Source organism: Phaenicophaeus curvirostris, chromosome 8 (genome assembly GCF_032191515.1).
Source record: "Phaenicophaeus curvirostris isolate KB17595 chromosome 8, BPBGC_Pcur_1.0, whole genome shotgun sequence".
In the NCBI taxonomy this organism is placed as follows: Eukaryota; Metazoa; Chordata; class Aves; order Cuculiformes; family Cuculidae; genus Phaenicophaeus; species Phaenicophaeus curvirostris.
Window position 1 is genome coordinate 2,347,622 of NC_091399.1, and position 13,762 is coordinate 2,361,383.

Sequence of the window (13,762 nt, forward strand, 5' to 3'; positions counted from 1 at the left end):
CCTATATCACATAAATGGTGCAGCCTTACGTTTGCATTGGCCCTCATCGGACGACGAACCCCTTCTATAAGGTCTCTTCAGGCACGGATCGAGTTTCCTGTTCCAGCCAGCGTCGATCTTTTGCCCCCTGGTCGCTGCTACCGGTGCTTTTCCGAGCTCCTGCCGGTCAGGATGGTGACCATATCAGGTCCCGGTCCAGTCAGGTCTTCGGGTCCCTGTTCGGGCGCCACTTGCCACGGCGGGAGGGACTCAAGCAGTCAAATCAATATGATTGATAAAGCAAGGTCGTCTTTATTCAAAACAAGTCAGGTTATATACTTTTCTTCTACTTGATTACATCATCGTATTATAATTTCATTGGTTAGTAACAGCATGCAAATACATGTTCATTGGCCATATTCATATTGCCCCCTATGTTAATATTCATTAACTACTACATGCTATTTTGCTTCTAACATCCTGCTATAGTTTCTATGTTCAAGGACAAAAAGTCCTGTTTTGGTTACAATGTTCTAGGCTACGTGCTGACTTATCTTAGAGTCAGGCTTAATGTTATCAAAAAGAATAGCTTGTACAGCCAGCTGCTCCCAGCTCATCAGGGAGATGGTTTACACAGCTCCTTCAAGGGAACATGTCCTTGTTCACTTAACCATTTCCCAACAGACAACTCCCTGCTCTGTGAACTTGGAGCTACCGCACCAAATAAACCATTTTCCTTCAGTCAGGGCCTTGTTTTGCAGTGTTAGTGTATTACTAGGGGCATAAAAAGCAGGGCAGGCTCAGGATCCATTGCTGCAAACGTTCACAAATTCACCATTCTTCTGCAAAATACACCTGGAGTAAGGAGTGAATTTTCCAGGGGTGCAATACAGGAATGTGCACATTATTGCGCTGGTTTGTGCTTAACAGTTGTTGAGTGCCGATGATTCACAGCCTGGGAAGAAAGCCTGTTAGGGTACACTTGGGATGACCTAATGCCCAACAGCTAGAACGGAGGCTGGGCACCAGCCACATGGAATGAGATGTAAGGGAGCAAAATCAATGTATGGAGCTGGCTACAAGACTCAAAGGAAAATAACACTTAACGGCCACTGGCCAAGGGAAGCAGAACATGGCAACACACAGGGGGCTGGAGCCTGAAACACAGCAAAGTGCAGGAAAACAACATCAACACTGCTGCCCAGTGCAACGGCCAGAAAGGATCCAGGACACAGTGGCTGAAGCTGGCACAGAGCAGGACCCAACTTCTAGTTTTCTGTTCTTATCTCCACACCAGCAACTGTCCTTCAGCTGGCTGACACGTAGCTTTGTCCTGTTCTGAGACGGGCATCTGTACTGCTGGCAAAGCTCCTACAGGGATTAAAAACCTTCAGGGATAACAACTAGGCTTTTAGAGTTTCTCTGGTCGGTGAAAATCAGAAGGCCTAAACTCAGCATATGGACACAAAACGCCACCACTGAGGACATAGCCAAAGGCTGTACCAAACCAGTCATTTCTGTGATAACTAGCAGACAGAGTAAAAGACAGTGCTTTTAAAAAAAACAACACCCAGAACCTTCTAAGGTTTTGTTCTCTGGCATTGAACCTGTGCACAATTCTGTTTAATTACCTTTTTTCTGGTAAACATCCATGGGAGTGTTACTGCTTAGAACAGAGCAGTATTTCTGTCTCTTACAAAGAGCATTACAATTGTTATTCAGTTTGCTTTAGTCTAGATCATGATATCAGCAAAAATATCAAGACTGTTTTCTATATCATCCTCAGGCTCCAGCTCTTCATGCTGATCCCTGGGAGAGGGGCATACTCTTTGTCTGTGAACTGTCTTCCTCTTCCTTCTACGAACATACACAGAGCGACTCCTCTCCATCCCCTCAGAATGCAAGTCATTTGCACCAGCGGCAGTTTGCAAAGCTGACTCTAAGCTTCTGTAGAATCTAGAAAGAAACAAATTATGTCAGTATTATTTTTGTAGGTTTGCTCAGGATCTGCAAAACTGAACAAATGCTTTTGTAATATCACCAAAATGTGCCAAGAGAAGAAAATTGCTACTGACATTGAGATGTTCTAGCCAACACTGGAAGGATAATCAGAAATACCAGGGCGTGTCCTTGTGCGTGTCCTGCTACTCCACTCTGTAATGCCTGGATGTTAGCAATCAAGTGGTGGAGGCACTCAAGTGCCATGAAGACCCTATTAACCTTACAGAAACTAGAAACGGTATCAGGTTAAATGTCTAATGACTGACAGCATTAGCAATCAGATGGACTGCTGCTATGAGCAGTCACTGCTAACTTTAACCACTACAGAGATTCCCAGTGGACATACAAAAAGAAACTCCTCTGGTTACGTATACATAGGTGCCTCACCAGTATCTGTGTCCCTCGCACTCTGGCACTTCTGCCTGTTCTCTTCCTCAGCTGGACACAATTGTACTGTGTGTAACTCTCCACCACCCTCAAAAATCCTCAGTTTTGCAAACTATGCAAAGCATTTAGTGGTTTAAAGCATGTATTGCCACCTGAATTCTGCTGAGATGGCCACTGTGTTAGAATAACAAATGCTGTTAACATGAGAAAAGAAACTCAAACCACACTTAATAACAAAGTCTGCAAACTCATGTCGCTTACAGGTTTTTCCTTAAATACTTTATAGCCTTTGGAGCTCAAACAATTAATTGAAATTGTATTTTAGACTTTGTAAGAGCTGTCTAGTTTGTGTTTGGGTTTGTTTTTTTTATTTAAACAATCTCTCCTGTGCATTTTTCACTTTCAGATTTAGATGTAATGAACAGGACTAGTGGAATCCAACAATTCAATATATTCTTCAGAGACCATCAATTTCCCCTTGTGGCTCAATGGAACTTCTAAGCAATGAGTGCTCCGGACAGCCTAAAAACACACAGAGAAGGATTTCTCTAGAATAAAGTTTTTTATTTTATTAAGGTTGTTTGAATATTATGGGGAATTTACTAAAGGAAAAAAAACACTCTTCCACACAATTGGTTAGTTTGCTGTCAAATGAGGCAGAAAGAATTTGCAGTGCTACAGCATGGCCTGTGAAAGCAGTCAATCACGTTACAGCACAGATCTTGGCTTGTAAAAAAACTGAGGCTACAAGTAATGATGGGATTCTGTTATATTCCTTACAGGTCAGTAGAAAAGTCCTTACCATCATAATTTTTCCTCCTCTGCCAACTGTAATACCAGAGTTCCTGAACCCAGAATCAACAGCCACTGAATGCTGAGGAAAAAAAAAGATACCTTAAACAAGTCTCACACACTTTCACAGCAAGGAATAATTCCCAGTAGGTTGCAATGCAGCTCAGTCTCAGTTTTGCAAAAAACTTATTCCAAACCATCTCCCCAGATTAATACAGGAAAATAGATACAGTAAAATGTTTTTAAGATCAAACCCATGTAGTGTCACAAATAGTGGGCAGTTTTAAGAGAGCTCCAGTCAATCCTGACTGTCCAATCTAAACCCCTCACTGCAGATGGGACATGACCATCTCTCTGGGCATGGCACTGCATCATCTGGTAGCCATGCACTCAGTCATGCTACTCTTGTACAGCTAGAAGGGCAGCAATGCTATAAAAGCAGCTAATCAGCTCTCTTCTAGATCAATGAAGGAACAAACGCATCATGCATTACTCTCTGGAGTCAGGCTAGAAAAGCAGAAGGCAAAGGTACTATTCAATGAGCTGCAACACAGGAGCCAAATGGCCTGGCTGGCAGCAAAATGCTGTCTACAAACACCGTCACTTTCAGCCCATGAAAGCAACCTGAGCTCGCTGGAAAAGCTTTTTAGCAGGCAATCTGCTTCAGCTTGCAAACCAAGCTGCAGTTGAGTAATTTTGATTTTAAAATGGAAAGCAAAATCTCTACTCACTTTAAAGCTGTGTTTTCTTCATTAGCTTACTTTTAATACCTTGGTTATTAAACATATAGCACATCTGGGACTATTCTAAAGTGCTAGAGCTTGCTCAGGAGCCAACACTTTGACCTTTGCAGCACGGAATATAAGAGAACAATATTGTGATACTGTTACTCAATGTAATTTTACCAGAAGCTGTGCATCCTGCATCTCTTGACACTGCACATGAAGAACAAATGGTTCAAACTTGAGCACAACATCACCAGTAGCTTTCTCAAGTGCTGCCATCTGGAAAAAACACCAAAATATTTATATTAACACTGGAGATGGGCTACAAAAGAAAGAAAAAACAAAAACAAAAAGAAAGAAAAAAAGTACCTAGTCCATGTGTGAAACAAGCATTAAAATGCAGCCCATGAACTCCAAGGAATCACGTTCAGCTGCTTTTAATTTTTCATTGCTTGTAATACACAGAAATCTCATGGATTTCCATGATTCAGTTTGCTAAGCTTGAGGTTTGATAGCAATTCATAGCAAGAGAGACTTTAAAGATGTACGCTTCTCTGTTTGTGTCTTCCTACATGCAAACAAATAGATTCAGTCAGACAGCACAGACTGAGGGCTGTGTTGCTGCAACCATGTGAAACCCGAGCACAACTATTCAGTTACTTAAAGCTGTTCTTTAAAATAAAAGACATTTACTTCTGAAGCACATTCCTCAACTTTAGAAACTCTTCTCAGGTTCAGCAGATTAAATTTGTGGCCTAACAGACTTGATCACGTTTGAATCCTGGTTTAAAGAATAACACCTACAAAGGTAAAAAAGTCAAAGTTGAAATTAGATGCATATATACACAAGACAAGGAAAGAAAAAAAAGAAGGAAGCAACTTCATAACTGTAAAATGCAAGACATCACCTTCAGACCCCCTGAGCTGTGCCAGAAGACTGAGACACTAATGGCAGTTTTTCCTGGATTTGCAAGCGTGGAGAAAGCTGTATGATATTCCACAGGGCTTATCAGTACAATTTCCCTACTCGTCTATGCTATCTTTTTTGCAGAGCGGCCCTAAGGGCTGATACTACATTTTTCCATTCAGAAAAGTTGCTCTGAGGCAGTTATATGACTTATTTCATTTCATGATTATTTAACCAGAAGCACCATCCCCCCCCGTTTGCCTTCACTTGCTCAATTTACAGCACTAAGAAATGTGCTGCGTTAACTGGAGAGATGTCAGCTGTTACCCTTTCCTTTGCTGTCTTGTCCAGCCCTTCTCATCTTTCTTGCAAAATGAAAATATTCAATAAAATAATCAGATTCATATGCTTTTTTTAAGACATGATGGCATAAAAGAAAACTGCTGAAGTAGCACTCTCCACTTTCCTTCAAAAATTGAAAACTACTTAAATGTGTTTGTGCAGAATCTCCTCTGTAAATGTTCTTATTTTAAGTTGGAAGCTGGTCTTTCTGAACAGCTAAGTTAGTAATTCCTATTTTCTCTGGAGCGCTGCTTTTCCAGAAAGCATCATCTCAATGCTGCCTGATACAGAACTTCAACCAGTGAAATGCGTGGTTTGATACAGCAATTGTCACTGTGGTGTCAGTGAGGAATACATTTTTTGTATTTCACCCTGTGGCACCTGCTACTGACTCTTATATCACTGCCCAAAGACCAGCAAGCATTCGACAGAAACTGAGCTTATTTCACTTCTGGACAGGACAGCTTTCATTTTGAACAGAGCCACGGCTTTGCAAAACCAAGGCTCACTTCATCCGAGATTTTCATAAATCATTTTCTGAAAGTCAGTGTTCTGTGACAGAAGCAACACCTATTCCTGACTTCTTGAGAAGCTATTGAGACGTGGGGATTATCTGACTTCTGACCATACAAAATCAGTCACATTTCATATTGGCTGCATTTACAACTACGCAGGGAACTTGGTCTTAAGCTTAAAAGCATTCTCCTAAAAACAGCTCTTGAGAATCTGTTAAGTAGAGCAACTAGAGGACAGTTTATTTTTAAATTAGAGTGCTGATTCATCTCAGTAACAGTCATAAAAACACCTGAACATTTCTTTCCATTTACGTGCCATTTTTATCATGACATTAGGAATCCTGCATTACATAAATACAGAAGTTGTACCATAATGTCCTCTTACCACATCGTCTTTGTTACACATTTCATGTGTTACCGTGAGCCAGGTGCAGATTTTCTTCTGGATCTCAGACCTGTTTATATCCTGGAGACAGAGAGAAAGAATTAAAGTGGCACTACAGATACATGATCTTTGATTTTGTGTAAAGAAAACAGTCCTTCATCATAAATAACGTTGCTTTTAAAAAAGCGTGTTTTCTCAAGGTACAAAAATATATTCATATAGGAGTAGTTTAAAACGTATTTATCCATGCTCCTCATGGAAGAACGGAATGTAATCCAGAGGGACCTGGACAGGCTGGAGAAATAGGCCTGGGGAAACCTCATGAGGTTCAACAAGGCCAAGGTCCTACACCGGGTCAGGGCTATCCCCAGATTCCCCAGTTCTAGAATCCTCAACATAAGAAGACTATGGAGCTGTTGGAACGGGTCCAGAAGAGGGCTACAAAGATGATCAGAGGGCTGGAGCACCTCTGCTATGAGGACAGCCTGAGAGAGTTGTTGTTGTTCAGCCTGGGAGAAGGCTCTGAAAAGACCTTCTAGCGACCTTACGGTACCTGAAAGGAGCTACAAGAAAGCTGGAGTGGGACTGTTCACAAAAGTTTGTGGTGACAGGACTAGCTGCAGTGGATATAAACTGGAGAGAGGCAGATTTAGGCTAGACATAAGGAGAAATTTCTTCCCAATGAGGATGGTGAGGCACTGGCACAGGTTGCCCAGGGAAGCTGTGGATGCCCCATCCCTGGAAGCGTTCAAGGCCATGTTGGACAGGGCCTTGAGCAGCCTGGTCTGGTGGAAGGAGTTCCCCGCCATGGCAGGGGAGTTGGAACTGGATGGTATTTAAAGTCTGTTCCAAAGCAGACCATTCTATGATGTTATGATCCCGAGGGGCAGAGCTCTCTGTACGGGCTGTGCTGCTGCTGCTTTCCCTGCTTCCCCCACTCTCAGGCCCTGGGCCCTGCCCCATTCCGCAACTGGTTTGTGCCGATGAGTCTGGGGTTCCCCAGGTGCTTGGAGCCACTGGGATGATGTCTGCCTGCCTGCAGCCACTCCAGCCAGTACCGGGCTGCTTCCAGTCCTCTGAAGGTGGCCCCATACTAGGTTCATCACCGGGCTGCAGAATAGTTTATTAAAACTTATGGGTCCATTTTTTTTCTGAGCAGAATAGAAGCTGCTTTTTGGTTTGTTATCACAACATATAAAAGTGACCTGTACTGCAGAAATTGCTTGGCAGAGTGGATTTTTGCCACGTCCTAAGGGAAATCTTAGTAGTGTACATCCCTGTGACCAGTGCTCTTTCTGGCTTGAACAGACAACCAAAACTACGCAGGCTTCTTACAGACTAGAGTTAGGAAAAAAAATAATGTTGAAGTCAGGTCCTTGTGAAAGCTGTAATCATCTTTGGGAAAAGCCTGCCTGTGTCTGCAGCCCTGAAGTTCCATAACTGGAGCTGGCCAGCAGTGGGATCTCCTGATACCTATAAGGTTCCTATGTGCCTCTGCTGTTCCGTGATTTTTTGCTAGGTCACAAGTAAAGTGCTTCTCTCTGAGTGGATCAGCTTCCTGACAGACCTGTGTGTAACTGTCCTGTGGTGGGAGTACCGTGCTCATGGTGGTTTGTTGGAGCCCATCAGGAATGAGTGTGGTTGGAGCAGTTGCACCTCCCTGTGTTGATAAGCTTTCCTTGTGTCCAGCAGTGCCTGTGAGCTGTGAGCTGCAGCACAGGGCTGTCACATACAGATGCAGTTGTGGAATTAAGGACTGGAATCTTAAATGTCTGCATTTCAGTCTTTCCTGGCTTGTTTTAATGTTCTAGGGGTACCCTTGTTTGTGATAGCTGATTAATAGACTTTTTTTGCCTTTTTTACCTGGAGGTTTGACAGCCTGCAGGAGCGGGGACTGGAATGTCACTTGGTTAGACAACCCTGTTGGCCTGTGTGTAGCAGGCTTTTTTTTTGGCAGAGTGTAGCAGTAAGTTGTAGCAGTTTTCCCCCCAAAGTGCTGTATATCTGTACAGATGTGACAGCTCCTGTTCACAGGAGCTGCTGTAGAAACATTGCTATGGGAAAATTATTTGCATGTGCTTCTCTTAATACCCATAAAGCCCTGCAAGTGGTGGGGTAAATGTTCTGCGTTTTGCAAGTTTTGGGAAAAAAGCCCAAACCAACTCTCCTTCCCCCAGTTTAAATAAAGAGTGAAGCTCTGTTTAATCAGTTGCTTGGCAGGTGGTTGTTTGATTTCTTTATTTTGAAAATGCAAAATAAATTACGATGGCAATACCATATTTTTTTTCCCTGCAGATATTCTGATAACTATGTCAGCCACAAGAAATCTGATGAGAGCTGTCAGAGTTTTTGAATTTGGTGGCCCTGAAGTGCTTAAAATCCAGTCAGACGTCGTAATTCCTGTTCCAAAAGAAAATCAGGTATATATGAGTTCTGTGAACAGAAATAATGGCATTGAATGATAATAGGCGTACTCAGAACAGAATGAAGAATACAAACCAAAACTTTTCATCTTGAATATGTAGTTTTTGATCAGTATATTCGTTCTGGGACTTATGCTAGAAAACCAACTTTACCCTACACTCCAGGCTCAGATGTGGCTGGTGTAATTGAAGGGGTTGGAGAACATGTTACTGCATTCAAGGTAGGTGTAGAAAATACATTCATTTTTAATTCACGATTGTTTATGGGATCATCTTTGTGGGGTTGCTCTGCTGCTAATCCTGTTTCTATTGCTTTGCTGGCTTTTTTCACCTTTGCCAGCTAGTGGCAGCACACAGTGGGGTCACCCTGACAGTCCAGAGTGAGAGCTGATGCAATCCGTGTGTGTGCCCCAGACAGACATCCCAAAAATGCCGAGTGGCCAAGCTTGTGCATTTGCATGCTCGAGCTGCTTGGGAAACCATTGCACTACCCTGCAGCAGTTACTACCCAGTGTCCGCAGACCGGACCCACCCCGTCCACATGCTGGATGTTTATGGAGGTCACCATGCTGGCAGCAGAAGACTCAGAGCTGTGTATCTGTGCCTTCTGTGGGCCCTGGCATTGCTCTGCCAGTGGCCAAGGGCCAGGCTGGGTGCTGTCTTGGCCCCACAGCTGGTGTTGTGCCACGGCGCTGGGCATACATAGGTGACGTGCTGCCCGCTGTGCATGTCCACATCGCCTGTGGGATTTTGGCTTGAGCCGGCCCTTCTGCAGAGCAGTGGCAATATTGAGGTGTTGTAAGGTTTATTAAGAGAATATCTCTTTTCCACGTTTAAGCAAAAATAATTGAGAAATGTTTATTTTGTGTTTGTGAAAACTTTTTAGGTTTTGCATTTGGAATCTGTGTTTGGAATTCTCTAGTGTTCAGGTTCATTAAAGTCAATATTAATGAGACAGTAGGTTTGTGTGTTACCCTCTAGAGCCGGGGTTCTAATTATGACACTTTAGGTGTATGAAATGATATGGTTTGTATTGCATGGATTGTTTGTATTAGCATTATAAAAATCCTCTCTGTGACAAATATAATCGGTTAGTTTTAATAGGAGAGCTGTTAGAAATCAGCTAAACATCTGTGAACTGGTTCTTAAACTATATTAAAGAAAATATAAGCGAGATGATTAATGTCTCTATTTTTTTTCCCTCCTTTCTAGAAAGGTGACAGGGTTTTTACCATTGGTACGATCTCTGGAGGATATGCAGATTATGCAGTTGCTGCAGCTAGTAAAGTGTTTCCTTTGTCGGATAAACTGGACTTTAAACAAGGAGCAGCAGTTGCAATACCCTACTTCACTGCTTATCGTGCTCTTTTCCAAAAGTAAGGTGTCAAATCTAAGTTTATCCATTTTGCTTATGAATATTTAAAATATTGAAGCCCGCATTTTCATTGTCCTCTAAAAGGAGAGGAGATCAATGAGTGGAAATGTTTAAAACTCTTAAGTTAAATTTGTTATGCTGATGGCATTGTCATATCATTGTCACCTAGAAGCTAGCAACTGTGTTCTCCTGTTACACATTTCTTCTCAAGAGAACAGGCCTGGAAAGGCTTCTCCGATAAGATTCTCGTAATAAAATGTCTAACTCTCTCTCAGTGCTAATTGTTACTTTAGCCAGTGAAGAACAGGAATAGTTCTAATTTCTTCTAATTTCTTCTTCTAATTTCTCTTCTTCCTGAGCCTCTGTGCCAGAGAGGCTTCATGTACAGCCCTGTCTGTGCCATAGGGCAGGGTAATGAGTTAAAGCCAGGCTTCATGTCAGCTAGGTGAGAGCTTAGGTCTGGACATCTGGTTTAGTTTGATGGAACAAATTGTTAGAACCAGCATGGTTTACTTTTATGTTCTGTAACAGGTGAAAATCTTTAAGTTCAGTACCAGACCATGACTTGCTGCTAGGTGCACAACATAACTGTGCAGTACGTAAATTTATAAGTGATATAGTTTATTTTGCCTCCAGCTGATTGTACCTGTTTAGCCATAACATGAATTGGAAATCATACTGTGTGAAAGATGAGATTTGACATTGGTTTATACAATCTGATGCGTAACGGCTGTGTACTGCAATCTTCATGCCAATATTTTCTGTTTTCCACTCAGAGGGCATGCCAAAGCAGGAGAGAGCGTGCTAGTGCATGGAGCCAGTGCGGGGGTAAGTATATGGAGAAGGCAGCTTATAAGAAATGCTGCTTTCTGTCTTTGCATCTGCTTTTGTCTGTGGTATGATTTATGGTCACATTTATATCAATTAGTGGATTAACAAAATCAGGTTTCTGTTTCAGATGATTTAGATGCTTTTTTTTTCTGGAGCGTGTCCAGAGAAGGGCGACAAAGATGGTGAAGGGGCTGGAGAACAAGCCTTACGAGGAGCAGCTGAGGGAACTGGGGTCGTTTAGCTTGGAGAAGAGAAGGCTGAGGGGAGACCTCTGTAACTACCTGAAAAGAGGTTGTGGAGAGGAGGGAGCTGGCCTCCCAAGTGACAGGGGACGGGACAAGGGGCTGTGGCCTCAAGCTCCTGTGGCCTCAAGCACAAAAGTGCTTTGGTGGTGTACTGTCTCAATGTCCATGTGGTGAAGCCACCGAAACAGCATGCTGCTACAGTTCCTTTCAGTTCATTACATTTGCTTCAAGGCTGCACTGTGAAGAGACAGTAGCAAAAACTGTATTTATGGCCAAGAGTTCTTTTGGATGCTCCAGTTTGTGGATACTCAGTTAGAGATGCCTAAAGTGGTCTGGCTCTTTGGAGGCAGTCCAGGAAATTTTGTTTCCCCATGATACCTGAGAGTCACTCATCACTTCCAAATATATTGATCAGTGCTATGTTTTATTTTAAGATTCTACTCTGCACTGGAAATGATCCACTGAGATTTTGTAGCTGTTTTCTTTTTCCTTTTTAGACTTCTTGGCGACCAAATACAGCTCCAGGAAATACGCTACAACCTCTTCGCCTCCCGCCAGTTTGTATCTCTGCTGCCATAGGGTCTGCACCAAAGGCTTCAAGCTGTAAACAAAAGCACCACACACTTGAACCTGATCAGCAGTTTGCCAGTGGGGTGAGGCTGGATTTCATTCTGGAGGTAATGCAGATTCATGGAGAGTTTTATAATAGTGCTTTAGTACTGCAGTTCGCAGAACTGCATACTGCAGGCAACACGCCTTCCAAATATTTATCAGCTTTTATTTAAATGCTCCTTTTTGATCTCTGTTTAATTTTCAAGACATTGTCTTAGTGGTCTAATGCCCAGTTTTTCATCACAGCCCGGAAAAATGTGGTGACTTGTCTTTTATAGTCTAAAATCTCTCTGTGTGCAAATTTTTCTACCTCTACATAGATTTTCTTTTATGTAGAGAGTGAAGCAGCCATCTGGGTAAGATCAAGAACTCAGGAATATTTTCACACAGTCTTACAAGATTTCATCTTCATCTACAGCTGAAAAGTAGCAAAAACCATCTTCCTTCTTTTACCATTACTACTGCTAAATCACACTAGCGGGTTCAGAGAATGAGAGCTTTTTGGTGTAGCCAAACATGATCTTAATATGCATTCAGTTACTTTCAGGTGAGATTTGGACTTGTCTTCTCTTCTAGGAAAAGCATTATGTAATTGACTGTATGATAGGAGTTCCATGGGAATGGAGGATGTTGGATCTGTGGCCACTGACAGGCAGGAAATGCATGAATAACTTTGTGCTGCTGTGCATTTGTTCCATATTATGATGGTCATGATCTTCCCTTGCATTGTTTCTTTAATGCTCACAACAGACAAAACAGCTAAATCAGTCATAAAGCATGAAGATGATGCAGAACTCGGATCCAGAGCACGCAATGTTTGCAGAATTTATTCTCTAGAGATGTTTTGCTTTTCAGGGCCTTGGTCCTCTGTTTGCAATTCATTCAGAAGGAGGACTAAACCTCTGCTACAAAGGCAAAGAAGCGTTTTGAACAACTTCTTGTATAATTGGTGCCAAATAGTGTTACTGTTGGAAGATTCTGGCTGACTGCTTTGGAATTTGCTTGCCATCGGAAAGAATGCAGCAGTGCTGTGGGGTTGTGCAGTATTGTGCCTGCCTGGAAGCAGAACTCTGCATGGTTACGAGTAGTATGTGGTTAACAATGATGGTGTCTAGATCTATAAGGGCCACATTTTCAAGCAGCCTGTCCGTTGCTTTGCAAATTAAACCGAAGAGGTTTAGCGTATAAATGTTTTCATAAACATAATGGCAAGCACCAAGTGAGGAAATTGTTCGAGAGGCATGAGTGTTACTAATTGTAAAGAGCAGTCAAACCATGAGTAGTTCAATATGCTTGGTAGCTATTTTTTGTGTCACCTACTTAACCTGGTTAACATGTTTTTGCAGGGGGAGAGGAGTGAGTTAACACTTATGAATTCAGTGGAATATGTAACTGGTATATCCCCGTATCAACTCCCAGTCATCAACACTCATATGATACCAGTGCCACCTCCCCCTCTGCAAAAGGGAGACAAGAGCGTAAATGCAGTGAGAGCAGTGAGAACTAGGATGCTCAGAGGCAGATTATTCCATCCCACCACTGCAGCAAATGACACAGGGCAGCTTTTACCAAAGGTGAGTTATTCCTGTCTGCTTCTCTGTTTATTGTTACGTTACCTTCCCTGTGGGTGCATTTGCCTAAAGCTGAAAGATGTGGCTATCTAGTTTGCATAAAGATTCACTGAATTTTTGAAAGAAAAAAAAATTACAACGATTAAAATACATAGCTGCCACCCTTTTCTCTGTATACTAAAACATTGGGTGTTTTTCTTCAGCTGGGGCTAAAAAGGTGCTTGAACAAAAAGGCGTAGGAACTCTTACTCATGGCCTTCTGTCTTCGTCAATCCTTCTGTCTTAGTCAAGATCCTGCCTCTGACTGTATCTGGTGCCAGAACTTCAGCAGGATGGGGGAAATGCTGTGAGTGTGTGAAAACTTCTTCTGTTACACTCCAGCCAGTCTTGACTGCTGCAAGGAAATTGTAGGAACCCAGGACTGGGAGAGACAATCAAACTTGGTCCCTGCCATTCTGGGAAATTCAATTTCTAGCGACTATCCACTTCTGACTGCTGCTGAGCACTGCATTCAAATTTTCAGTCGTTTGCCTCTCCTCACGATGTTTATCTGAACCAGCATGTAACTAATGAAAAGAGTTTGGTGTTGTGTGGGTAGAGCTTGATGCTGTAGTTGTTACAGTAGTGGAAATCCCAGAGAAGTCAATGGTTCTCCCTATGAAGTCACTTGGA

The 13,762-nt window shown here is 42.5% G+C and overlaps 1 pseudogene; it reads right to left on the bottom strand.

The window, feature by feature from the left end:
- Nucleotides 1–1,557: 1,557 nt before the first annotated feature.
- Nucleotides 1,558–9,185, bottom strand: LOC138723252 (tRNA wybutosine-synthesizing protein 3 homolog; annotated as a pseudogene).
- Between the last annotated feature and the right edge of the window lie 4,577 nt (nucleotides 9,186–13,762).